The sequence below is a fragment of the Schistocerca piceifrons genome, chromosome 2 (genome assembly GCF_021461385.2).
Source record: "Schistocerca piceifrons isolate TAMUIC-IGC-003096 chromosome 2, iqSchPice1.1, whole genome shotgun sequence".
Lineage (NCBI taxonomy): Eukaryota > Metazoa > Arthropoda > Insecta > Orthoptera > Acrididae > Schistocerca > Schistocerca piceifrons.
Window position 1 is genome coordinate 169657888 of NC_060139.1, and position 13926 is coordinate 169671813.

Consider the following 13926-nt stretch of genomic DNA (forward strand, 5'->3'; position numbering starts at 1 on the left):
AATTTCAACATCAAGAAGAACACAAAGGTGGCCTGCATGTATATTTTTCCGCTTACTTGACTTGGCAGGAATTAATTCGTTACGCGTTTTTCAATTCAACACAGGTAAAATGAAAGAAAAAACGATGACAATTCTTACATGCGTTATCTTTGGAACTGATGAGCGAAAACCTGAAAGAAAGAGCTAAATTGAAGCATTTACCAAAAGATTTGTTAGTATTTTTGGAAAATTACAGAGAGAGTGACGTAGTTTATCCAGCTGTATCAACCCCTACAAGGAGAGGAATATGTTATTTGTGTGGCTCAAAAAAGAATACAAAAACAAAGCCTGAATGCGGTGTTTTGTGGCGGCGTTCGTAGCGACTAACAATTCGCTGTAGAAACGGCTTACGAAGTCACCACCACACTTTTAATAGCGGGCCGACCGGTCCGCTGGAACAGTGAACAGAAAGATGAAAACCCAAACACTGTGATTAAATAAAAGTCGGTACTTATCTTTATTAACGAAGATACAGAAACACAGTAGTGAACTCCGTGTCTACAGAAATCTGTCTAGTTCGAGTCGGAGCGGCTAGGTCAGCGTCGGCTGACGACAAACAACAACTCTGCTGCGATGAACACACAACTGACTAGCTAGTACACAATTCGGTGGCGAGTATACAACTGAGCGGCGAATACAGAACTGTCCTAGCGCTCGCGACTCCAGCGCTTAAGAAGCCAGAAGCCAGCGGTGGCGCGGGCAGACTTGCGGCGATTTCCTGTCTCGCTGGCGCTGCTTATGCGGACGGCGTCCGGACTTTGATGCTTCCAACCTTTTGGCAGCGGGCTCCGGTGGCATTACTGGCTAGGATATAACACGGTGAATGTGGAAGAATCGTCTGTCTAAGACATTCAACCACGACAGTTACGTGCAATAATTGTTGTCAGCCTCAAAACGAAAATGAAATGGATACAGGCTGATCAGCATTTTTCATCTGACAGAAATGTTTGCGACATTTTCACTCAAAAATTCTTTTTTCAAAGCAAAATTAGCTTTTCTTGTGACGAGTTAAGGCAGTGAATAATTCTTGTCTTAAGTATTACATTATATAGTCCCAAAACATTACAATTAAAAAAATGTTCTTATATTTCATTTGGGTATTTAGCTTCCTTTTTGTATTCCATTGTATATTTTATTGTTAAATAAATAATTTTGATTACATGTGTTTGCAATATTGTGTGGGATATCCTATGTCGATATCTTATGGAAATATGACCTTTAAAAACGGAAAACCTCAAGAGATTGATGAAAACTCTCGGGCGGTCGGCCGACCGCCCGCGCGAGCGCGAGCGTGGCTATTTCTAGCGCGAGTGCATGAAGGTTAACTTATTCTTAGGTTTATCCTGTGTGTTCGATTAAGTAAACACTATGAATTGTACACTAACGCAAATAATTTGCTACTTACCATAGCCTTATATTATGACACAAATTACCCATATTCATAAACCACCAAACCGCCATGAACTAGTGAGATATTACGTACTTTTGGGGTAAAAAACGTCTATGACTACGTGTAGCTCACGGTCATACTGAAGTAAGCATTACAGGACTACCACGAAAGTATGGAGGTTGGCAGTGAGGGTAGATAGATAACGAAATCCAGTTAAATAATTCAAAGTTTCTTCATAAAAAACTAAAATGTATCTCTGCAGTATCAGAAAAAGCAGCAATAACAAAAATGCAAAGCTGTGAGATTTTCAGTTTCAAATCTACGGTGTACTGTATCAAAGCAGAAACAAAGCTGATGGGACAGAATTTATCTGAAGATTTCTTTACTGGTTACTGATCTCCCTGAGGGTAGTTTTGTCACAGAAGAAGTAAAAATGGTGTCTCCCGTGTGTTGTGTTGTGTAAAAGATAGGAAATCCGTACTTCAGCAGAGAGCTAAACATTGGACAACATGTATCCGAGTCTAATGAATAAAAACACCAGAGATGTGCTATCAGGCGGCATTTCCCGACGTACACGAAAAACCTAGCGGAAATCACCGTAAATAAAAAGCAACATATTGTTAAAGAACTGTTTTCCTATCTTAGAAACAAATCAAATATAAATATCTTTAATTACAAACCTCTGAGGATGCTTCACCTCAAGACAGCGAAACGCGTATGATGAAAATAAGCACGCATTTTCTTGTAGTCACAACGACAGAACGTAAATACCCTCAGGAAATAAATTCTTTGCGCTGCCACGAGACCGTAAACCTTGTACTTGACATAAATTTGAGCTTGGCAGACAGACACGCAGACTGTTTTACAGCATTTAACTTTATCCTCGCAGTTTTCCCATCTCAGAGATAGTAACCCGCATAGAAGTCTTTGCTCTAACTGTTCTTATTTTTGGTTTTGAAAGGGCAAAGGCTGGTGCCTCAGGACCGTCTTCTTCCCTCTTTGCTTCGTAGCGTTCCACCTCTGCGGATGGATTAAAGGTTTGTATTATGTACTAATGTAATACTTGAGTTAAACTATAGTGTTACGAATATTTACTTTAATAATGTCTTATTTTTTAATTTATTCTTTGCCATAACCTAAGTTTTAAATGTTTTTCTGGAAAATTACTTGGCACTAACATTCTGTCACTCGTCGTGATACGATGATGCAGTTGATCGGCCGCCATTGTCGCAGTTTTAAACGCTCATTGAACGATAAGAAAACGATCTTCATTCAGAAGTTTTAATACGAAGTCCAACGTTCTTTTTAGGAATGTCATTTTAACGAATGGGTCAACTCTGACGTAAAACTGTCAGTTATCTTTTCACTGTTACACATCATCATATTAAAGATCGACCGCTAGTATAGGCTGTGTAAAACATTCTGTCTAAAATTATAGTCACTCTTTCTCACTTTTGCTTGTTCTATTCCTTACAATCAGTATTTCATAAAAAAAGAAGATACACGCAGAGGAAGAGTGATTTTAAGTGGTCAGACTGCGACTGGACTTATTTAACACTGATTTTTTCTATGCTGCATATGCAACGCCATGCTGGAGTTTATTCATCAAGGGAAAGTATTACAAATAAGGAAAATCAATAACTGAACTCGGAGAAACGTAATTTCCATGAATAAAAGTTATCTGAATGAAACATTATTGGGACCGTCAACGCATCACTACTTGAGGTAAAGGCAACTTTAAGCGCGTAACTATACAGTGTCACTAGCTTTAAACTGTCATACTACGTACAACATTTAACTATGAAATCTTCGTCCATTAAAGCGAATAATAAATTTCCTGTGTTAAATTCTAGCAATGCAGATAAGTAATTTCATAACAGTGTCTCACAAGTTGGCCATGACTGTAACGTTTTACTTACAATGGCGAATGTTGTTTTGCACGGTTGTACATTTGTTTATGCAGATAAAATTCAAAAAAATGGCTCTGAGCACTATGGGACTTAACATCTGAGGTCATCAGTCCCCTAGAACTTAGAACTACTTAAACCTAACTAACCTAAGGACATCACACACATCCATGCCCGAGGCAGGATTCGAACCTGCGACCGTAGCAGTCGCGCGGTTCCGGACTGAGCGCCTAGAACCGCAGATAAAATTCAAAGCTAAAAATTAATACCGAGTAGATGTTTTTTTCAGAACATATAACTCAAAATCCTGGATCGAGACCTGAAAACGAAACTACTGTTTCAACTGAAAATCTTGTTTCTGAAATTGATGAGAGAGACAGTAATTCTTTTGGCAATGTAATTGTTCAACGTAATGACGTTTCGCATGAAGTTTATGTTCCGATGGGCGATATTTCACGTGAAACGAACGTATAAATAAGTATTCAACCAACTGATATGACTAAATTATTGCAAAGTCTTCAAGCTATGGAAGAAAACATAAAAGGTATAAAACCGGTATAACAATCGAACTATAACACTTATCAACACAACAGAGAAGATTGTCAGATGAATTACAAAAGCAGTCTAGCGACTGAGAAAAATTGAATGCTAGTTTCGACACATAGAGAGTACAGTGTAACACTTCAGCGGATGATGTTTGAAAACTTATCTTTGTTTTCCAGAAGTTGTGTAGACATTGTCTAAAAATGGTGAACAATTAAAGGGCACTGTTAAAAAACTAGAAAATAAAGTAGACATTATCATAGAAGAACAAGATGTGAAAGTTTAAAACCAACTTAGTGCAAACATGGAAAAGATGTAGAAGTAAACAATAAACTAAGTTCAGAGCTAGAACGTGTCGGAAATAGATCAGTAACAGCCGTTATATACAAGAGACACGTTTGTGGCGAATCGGCAAGATCTTAATTATAGCAAAAGAAGGTTGCTTTAAACAGAGATTTACCGGAATGTCATAATCAAGTAAGTCCGCAAATTATGACGATATATCAGGAATTGTCTACAGTCACGTTCATAAAACAAATCATCCCAACAGATGTTATTAAACCAAACGGCAATTGTGGCAGTCCAACTGTGGTAGACCCTATAGTTCACGGTAACAAAACAATAAGTTATTGCTAAATCGGACTGTACATCACTTTGTGTTGCTCGAAGAAAGTTTGCTCAAGTGTCGACATTTTCAAGTCATTATACCAGAATAAAATACTCCGCATCCGACTGCGTATATGCGAGTGTTCAGAGGTCTGTTACCATAGTCTTGGACTGGGCATCAAAGAATCTGTTTCACCACAGGGTGTATAAAAGGTGGGCCACAGACACAGATGATGGAGCCCTTCGGCCACAGACACGGATGAACTCTCTGAAACATATGAACTGTTGGTAAGAACATTTTTATCGAATTACTGTTCATGAAGCAATCAAGAATCCTTTCATACAATAAAAGGCAGCCTCCGAAGGTGTTTTGAGAAATATTTAAACGAATTTACTGGAATGAACCTATTTCTCACAAAGAGGCAAAGCTACCTTTAGATATTCGTGAGAAATTCGTACGTGTACCACAAGGATATTCAGAAATTTTGTCCCTATTATGGATTATATCGATCTTATTTATAAAGTCATGAGGGTCTTTTTACCAGAACAATAATGGCCACAACAGCAATGGCAGTCAGTCGGACATACAGAATCGAAATACCAGTCATCCTAACGGAACCGCGCTGCTCCAGTGGTATCACCTCCTACTTCACCTGGATATAACGTGAATATTACATAACACGGTCCGTAGAATTCGAACAGAAATAACAGAAGAAGTTTTGATGGTAATCGCGACCATCGTGGTTACCAAGGGAATAGGGCGGACAAAATGTCAGTAATGGTTTCAGAAATCAAATGAATGAAACCCAGAACTGGGGAGACGTGGGCAATACTTATCCACAAAATAGTTACAAACAACATGGTGTTCCTGATACTAGCAGGCAAACTAAAGGTCATTCGGTGAACATTGTTGAAGCTGCCAACGTCAACTACCAAGCTTTGTTAAATTAATTCTGATCTCATTAAGCGTTCCTGTGACATATCTTGGAGAGGAGGCAGTCCCAGCAATCACGTCAATTTGTTACAATATGATAAAACTGGTATTAAAAGTGAGTAAACTATGGAACAAATTTTGTGTACCTGCCATTCAAAAGATTAAGTACAAGTTTCAATAGACACCATAGTGGCAAGAATTCGTCCCACAGTTGTATTAGATACATGTGTCTGTATCAAAGTTTTTTCACAGAATGTGTGAAGTAAGATTAAAAACGTAGACAAAGTGCCAACCTACCCGGCACAAAACTGTCTTATTGTTGGAGCTCTACATGCTAAGATTGAACATGTCAAGTGGAAGACACAAGTATCTGTTGTCCAGTGAGGTCAGATAAGTCTGAATCTTAATGAACGAAGTGACAGCCCTTCTCTCTGTGCTGAACCGGGAATCACAAACCAAGGGAAAGGCATAGAACTCGAAGACGGCCACCCTCAACTTCAGGGACAATGGAAGAAATGAAAAATCAGCCATGGACATTTTTAGCGTCTTGTACTATATTCTGAACCCTGTTGACACTCAGTAAAGAAAAAAAAGCAAGGCGAACCGAAACTGCAGCATTACTGTTGTAGCTATGGACGCCTAAAAATAGAGGTTGTCACAACGTAATAAACTTCAGTCTCATGTCCGTCATAGTATTTGGCCCATATTGTAGCTTCTGTCGAAGTGCTTCGATCAAAAACGGCAGCTTGCGACATTTAAGGGCAGTGCCGGAACGCACCTCTTCAACTATTCAACTATGGAACACCTACCCGCACCTGTCCCACCACAAGTTGAAAATTTTGAAAACTTATGATAACACAATAAGAAATTTCTTTACGAAATACTGCTTCTGTCCCAGTAGCAGTGTCGCTTTGCTCCTAGCTCTACTCGATACATATCGGCACATGTCAGTAGTCTTCAAGACTATGACGTGATGGTTTTCAACGGCTGCTAGCCATAACGTTCACTGTAGCTGCTCGATGAACTTATTTCTCATTGACACACAATATGAGACAATGTCACGCCACTGGGTGGCAGAGGCTGCTTCCAGTCATAGAGAAATGGCGATATGTACCCACCACAACTTCGGAAAGTGGCTCAACTTATTTTAGGTACACTTTATAGACAGACAGACGCGCGCACACACACACACACACACACACACACACACACACACACACACACACACACACACACACACACACACACACCATATCACAGCGTCACATACGCGCATTTAAGACCAGAAAAACGTTTGGAAATACCCTCCTGACGCAGTGTTACTCGCGAGAGCGCTGTAACATTTTCTATTTAAAACAATGTCGTAAGCACACGACAGAAACTGAGAACAAAAAGTAACAGTCAACAGAAAACTCCTAATGTTTTGGAGCATGTAATATAGCGACACTGTCCTCAGAGGAACATGAGATCATATTCCCTTATTACACCACTGGCCATTAAAATTGCTACACCAAGAAGAAATGCAGATGATAAACGGGTATTCATTGGACAAATATATTATACTAGAACTAACATGTGATTATATTTTCACACAATTTGGGTGCCTAGATACTGAGAAATCTGTACCCAGAATAACCACCTCTGGCCGTAATAACGGCTAACGGCCTTGATACGCCTGGGCATTGAGTCAGACAGAGCTTGGATGGCGTGTACACGTACAGCTGCCCATGCAGCTTCAACACGATACCACAGTTCATCATGAGTAGTGACTGGTGTATTGTGACGAGACAGTAGCTCGGCCACCATTGATCAGACGTATTCAATTGGTGAGAGATCTGGAGAATGTGCTAGCCAGGGCAGCAGCCGAAAATTTTCTGTATCCAGAAAGGCCATTACAGGACCGGCAACATGCGGTGATGCGTTATCCTGCTGAAATGTAGGGTTTCGCAGGGATCGAATCGAATGAAGGGTAGAGCTATGTGTCGTAGCACATCTGAAATGTAACGTCCACTGTTCAAAGTGCCGTCAATGCGAACAAGAGGTGACCGGATCGTGTAACCAATGGCACCCTATACCATCACGCCGGATGATACGCCAGTATAGCGATGACGAATACACGCTTACAATGTGCGTTCACCACGATGTCACCAAACACGGATGCGACCATCATGATAATGTAAAGAGAACCTGGATTCATCCAAAAAAAATGAAGTGGCATTCGTGCACCCAGGTTCGCCGTCGAGTACACCATCGCAGGCGCTCCTGTCTGTGATGCAGCGTCAAGGGTAACCGCAGCCATGGTCTCAGAGCTGATAGTCCATGCTGCTGCAAACGTCGTCGAACTGTTCGTGCAGATGGTTGTTGTCTTGGAAAGGTCCCTATCTATTGACTCAGGGATGGAGACGTGGCTGCACGATCCGTTACATCCATGCGGATAAGATGCCTGTCATCTCGACTGCTAGTGATACGAAGCCATTGGCATCCAGCTCGGCGTTTCGTATTACCCTCCTGAAGTGAACCCACCGATTCCTGCTAACAGTCATTGGATCTCGACCAACTAGAGCAGCAACGTCGCGATAGGATAAACCGCAAACGCGATAGGCTACAATTCGACCTTTATCAAAGTCGGAAACATGATGGTACGCATTTCTCCTCCTTATATGAGGCATCACAACAACGTTTCACCAGGCAACGCCGGTCAACTGCTGTTTGTGTTTGAGAAATCGGTTGGAAACTTGTTGGTGTCACCACCGGCGCCAACCTTGTGTGAATGCTCTGAAAAGCTAATCACTTACATATCACAGCATCTTCTTCCTGTCGGTTAAATTTCGCGTCTGTTTTACGTCATCTTCGTGGTGTAGCACTTTTAATGACCAGTAGTGTACATCTACATTTTTGCAGCTGTGTCAGGCGAATCCATGTAACTTCTTTAGTCTCTAGAAGAAGGTCCAAAGCAACTAGTAGTGACGTGCCAGCTGACCATCGCAGAGAACAGTGGCGACCAAATCATTGTTGGGGATGGTAATGAGGAGAGCTTTATTGGGACTACCATTGGGTAGTGTCAACACATTTTGTTCGTAACGGGACACCTCCACTGGAGTATACTACCATAAGCTTCTGACGAGTTTACCAGAGGCTGTCAAGAGTAGGTGTCGTGGGAACTGACCAAAGGGAATGTCTTTTCCTACACAACACCTGCCCAGCTTATTCAGCACAGAACACCCCCCCCCCCACCCCCACCGCCACTCCTACCCCAATAATCTCCTGATTTAGCCGCCAGTTACTTCCTATCTCCTGGTATGAAGGAATCATTGCGTTTTTTCTGAATGATGATGAGGTGCAGTTTCGACGTGAATTGTTTCCTGAACAACCCCATGCAGACTTCTACAACGATAAACTCCGGCGAGTCATCCAAGGTCGGAAAAAGTGTATCGTATAGAAGGCTGAAAATGTAGAGAAGGCTTGACAAATTTTACTGCCGCATCTTCATATTTTGAGCTGATAATTAACACTTCAGAAATTTTCTTGATCCCAGAATGAATTTTTCACTTTGCAGTGGTATGTGCGACGATATGAAACTTCCTGGCAGATTAAAATCGTGTGTCGGTCGGAGACTCAAAGCGAGGACAGAGCTTGAGTCGATGATCGGGACACAGTTCTAATCTGCCATATGGTTTAATATTCCTTGTATTGTAGGATACGCCACACTAGGAATTTATTTAGGAGTATAAGGTGATAAACAGCGAAAGGTGCGATCCGGATGGCAAACTTTGGATATCACGGAGTAATCGGCGAGAAAACAAGCGAGGCGCCCGGGAGCGCCAAGTTAAATCACGCCCATTCGCTTTGATCGTTTACATTCCGTCAGCTGCGCGCTCGCTGCAAGAGCTCCAATTTTACGCGACATTTGCCAACGCGATCGTTCCGTCTGGTGTACTACTTGCATTTGTTTCACTTCTCCACCTCCCTCTCCGTTAGCTCAACCCACTCGCCTCACCATCAATGATTTTGTATGGACGTATTCTTATTAGTTTTCCGATAACATTCTCTTTCTACACCCGTTTGTCAAAGGTAATTCCGCAGAATCCTAAAAATCACTTCCGGCGTAAATTCAAAATACATTGAAAGGAGCACACACACGTAAAATAAAATTTCGTTCTTGTTACAGGCAGCTTTTTCCTGTCGTTTGAGTTCACAGGAGTATAAATTAAATTGAATCCAGTATTTCAAAATGAAAATTCTCATTCATTTTCTGTTTCATTGGTCCGATCGGCGATAAAATTCATTCTCTCAACTTTGGTACTGTAAAGACAATATCTATTGCCAGGGCCCTTTCTTGACGTGAGTACAGTAAAGCTAACAACTACTGCTTGGCTCCTTTCCCCCACGTGAAACGCAAGTATACCTTATACGTGTTCCCACAACAGATTACATACAGCTGATGGCGACTCTTTTTAGAGACAAATTTGAAATTAATTTCAGTGCAAAGAGCACATCATAATCACAGCCAGTCTGCCTTACGCATTTAGTGCTACATATTGTACACGTCCTACTACCTGACGTCTTTGTTTGCCAAATGTATTTGCTATCGACGCAACAACGGCCGGCATATCATTCGATTAGATAACCTGAAAATAGTCTCAAAGTAATACTTGTAACTTTCAGATCATTTGCTGACATCTTAGCTCCCTGTATGAAAATATATATAAATTTCATAAAATTATAAATAAAAGAGAACTTATTTTAATCCGATTTCTCAATCTTTATTTTATTTACTTTGTTGCTTCTTTAAAATAATGGTACACATCTCTCTTCGTCTTGCATTGTTATTGTTTCACTCTTGGTTTTTGTACATTTTACATGTTAAGTGTCTTTTGCTACAGAGTATACCTATTTTTCCGATAGTTGCTAAAATGTTTCACCACTGTGGGGTCGATGCTTTTTCTTGGCTGACAAACTTATTCTTGAGGGTAAGTGGTCTTGATCATTGCTAAAATTGAATTCATCGTCATGTATTCTTCCTGTAATCCGTGTACAACTGACGTAGGTGGTTCACGCTAAGTATACACAGACGTTTCATTTAGATACTCCAGTACATTTTCAGTAACGTATACAGTTCCCTATTTATTTTGACCACTCCAAGTAAATTTTTGTCCAGAAGCAAAGGGAGAAAATTGTGTCAAGCAATTGTTGCTTAGCTGCTAGGGGGACACTAACCAGCAAGATTAACTCTCTCGTAACTTTGTTCGTACGAATGTCTGATCAGCAGAACGTCATTCAACAGCACTCTATAATTATTATTCAGTAAGCCACTTCCCCTCCTAAAAACGTATTTAACAAAAACGTACAACAGTGTGTCAATCACGTAAACATGACGTCATTAAGTTCAGTCCACAAAACTAAATTTGGCTCTCCTCAACTAGCACGCAGTGCACGTATGGAGGGAGGGTGGAGAGGGAGGGGGAGACGTTACAAGTCTACTTGGTCGGGTAGAGTTGACAGTTAACAACTGAAAACACAAGGAAAATGCACACCGGTTATTCAGTCAACCGTCGTCAGTTGATTCAACACGGAAAGAAGATATAAATGCTATGGAGAATGTAAGTAATTCCAATATTTTTTTTTCAGTTCGGTAAATGTAGAACTCTACTGTAACACTTTTAAACGAACAGTAAAGGCAGTCGTTCATTAAAATCTGCAACATCATTACCTTTTTTTTCTGGATATGCCTCAGAAGATTCAACCTGCAACAACACGAACGTAGCTGAACGCAAACAATCGAGTCCACAGAGATTACCGATCTCCCTTCTATTGCCAAGAATCTACACTAAGCTAACGAGAGCTTGAACAGAAGACTGGAAAACCTAAAACCAGTGTACAACGCATTATAACACATACGAGTTCCATGCATAAGTGCAGTCAAATGAAAACGAGACAGTTGGAAAAGTGTTGTTATTGTCTTTTGTGGGAAGAGACCAAACTGCGAGGTCATCGGTCTCGTCGGATCAGGGAAGGACAGGGGAAGGAAGTCGGACGTGCCCTTTCAAAGGAACCATTCCGGCATTTGCCTGGAGCGATTTAGGGAAATCACGGAAAACCTAAATCAGGATGGCCGGACGCGGGATTGAACCGTCGTCCACCACAATGCGAGTCCAGTGTGCTAACCACTGCGCCACCTCGCTCGGTGGAAAAATGTAAATAAACACTTTATTAAAAGTAACCACTATAAAGGTAAATATATTTAGTCCACTGTGAGACAGGACGATCAATGCCTTCGTGGAAAATATTTGTATCCAGGCGTACACCTTGTTGTCCGAGATAATCGAAAGCCCAGAAAGTCCTCTTCAGGGTTACAAAAATAGGAAAATTTCACAGGGGTGGGATCAGGAATATATGACGGATGCTTAAGAGCTTCTCAGCACAACCTATGTGACGCTGTCGAGACAACTTTGGTAGCGTGAGGTCGAAACCCTGCGTACTATCATGGTTCCGTACAAAATGCCAAACATTTTTCCATGGAGACACTGCTCATCTTCTCTCACAGTGGAACAATATCATTGGCAGTTACGGCAATTACTTTTGAAGTAATACAAAGTTTACGTAATTTTCCAGCTGTCTCATTTGACTGTCCCTTATATTTTATCAGTACATATGTAGCATTTCCATCTTCTTTTAGTTGGTGTACGTTGTAATCACTGCTTGAACCGAAGATGATTATTTGAGAGATCGATGTGCATTGTCCTTGTGTTTATTTTCATCACCATTTAGTGGACGATTTACCTTACGTGTTTCTAAGTACAGGAGAGTCAATGTGTTCTTATGTTTCTAATGTCAAGTATAAGTGAATAACAAACTGTGATGTACTTATGAACGGGTCTCTAAGAGAGAAAGCGGTTTACCGAATAAAAAATATTGTATGCTATTTGAAAAAGACGCACACCTGTTCATGTCTTCGAAACGAACAAAGCTGCAAGAAAAACAATCATGACAAACTGCGTGTTTGCTTCTGTCTCGGGTTCTTCGGCTGTCGTTTGCTTGATGATTTTTCTGACGTTTCGCCAGCACGAGTGGCCGGCATTCTCAAAGCTTCACCCTCTATTGCTGGTGATGAAGCTTTGACAATGCAAGCCATTTGTGCTGGAGGAACGTTAGAGGGATCATCACACAAATGTCGAAAGGAGAACCCGAGACACAAACCAACAGGCAGCTTGTCAACAACTGGCCATGGAAGCCTTAACAGTTTTATAGAAGCAGTCACGCTGGTCATGTCCACCTGGTAGCTAAAGAACATTTGCTTGATGCACGATTAATTGTGCTTGTGGAGAAAACATTGTACTTGGCGGTCAAGACAGGAGGACCTCCTTTTTTTCAACCTACGATCAGCGGTAGAATTAAAATTACATTGAAAATCAGGTGATGCTTTACACGGATGTGTTGCTTAGTGTCTGTAGCATGCCCACCAATCGCGTCACGTCGTCTTTTCCAGTTCTGAGAGATAATGACCCATAAACATGCTTCAAACAATACTGTCTCCTGTCAAGTAGGAATTGTCTGCCGAGAGACTTCGCCTGGTTTGATGCAGCCCACATAACGTCACTGTCGCGTGTTTGCTTCTGCACGACATTTCTTGACCCCACACAGCAGGTGCAACGAAGCAGCTCTTGCAGCGATTTTCATGGGAAATCATCCGCCATACAGCCCGGACTTCGCTCACGTGAACCGCTGGCTACGAGGACAGCATTTCGGCTCACACTACGAGATGCAGACCAGAGTAGGAATAGACGGGAATTACTGAAGACTTCTATGAAGAGGGTATTGGAAAGTATGTATCATGCTACAACACATTTCTAAGTCAGAACGTTGAATATTTAGAGACGTAGCGCTGGAATGTGAGTGTAAATATTGCAAAATAAAACGTTTTTGGTATGCACGTTGGTTGCCATTTCGCAACCAGTCATATGTTGAACAAAAAAAAATAAAAAATGAAACAGTATCGCCCGTAGTTGGGTCGCCCTGTACAATAAAAAGAAAATGGTTCAAATGGCTCTGAGCACTATGGGACTTAACATCTATGGTCATCAGTCCCCTAGAACTTAGAACCACTTAAACCTAACTAACCTAAGGACATCACACAACACCCAGTCATCACCCTGTACAATAACTTCATGAACTTTTTTTTTGTATATCGATTAGGAGAAGGTGTTATAACTTAATGTTGCGGATAACTATTAATGCACATTAATTGACTTCTTGCCACCTGTTCGTGACTGAGATGTTTACATCTATGTAACTCGTATCATTTCCAGTGAACGCCATGGATTCGCCGCACTGCAGACTTGAGTTTTGCGTTCATTGAAAGAGAAACGGAAACAAAGACAGCGCCTCTGATGGATTGCCCCCCGTCGTCCAGATAAGCGCTGATTTATGCTCTCGCCTTCCGCAGCAGCGCCGCAAACGCCGTCGGTAGACGGACGCCGTGCGGTGATAGGCGCCGTGGCCGCCGACGC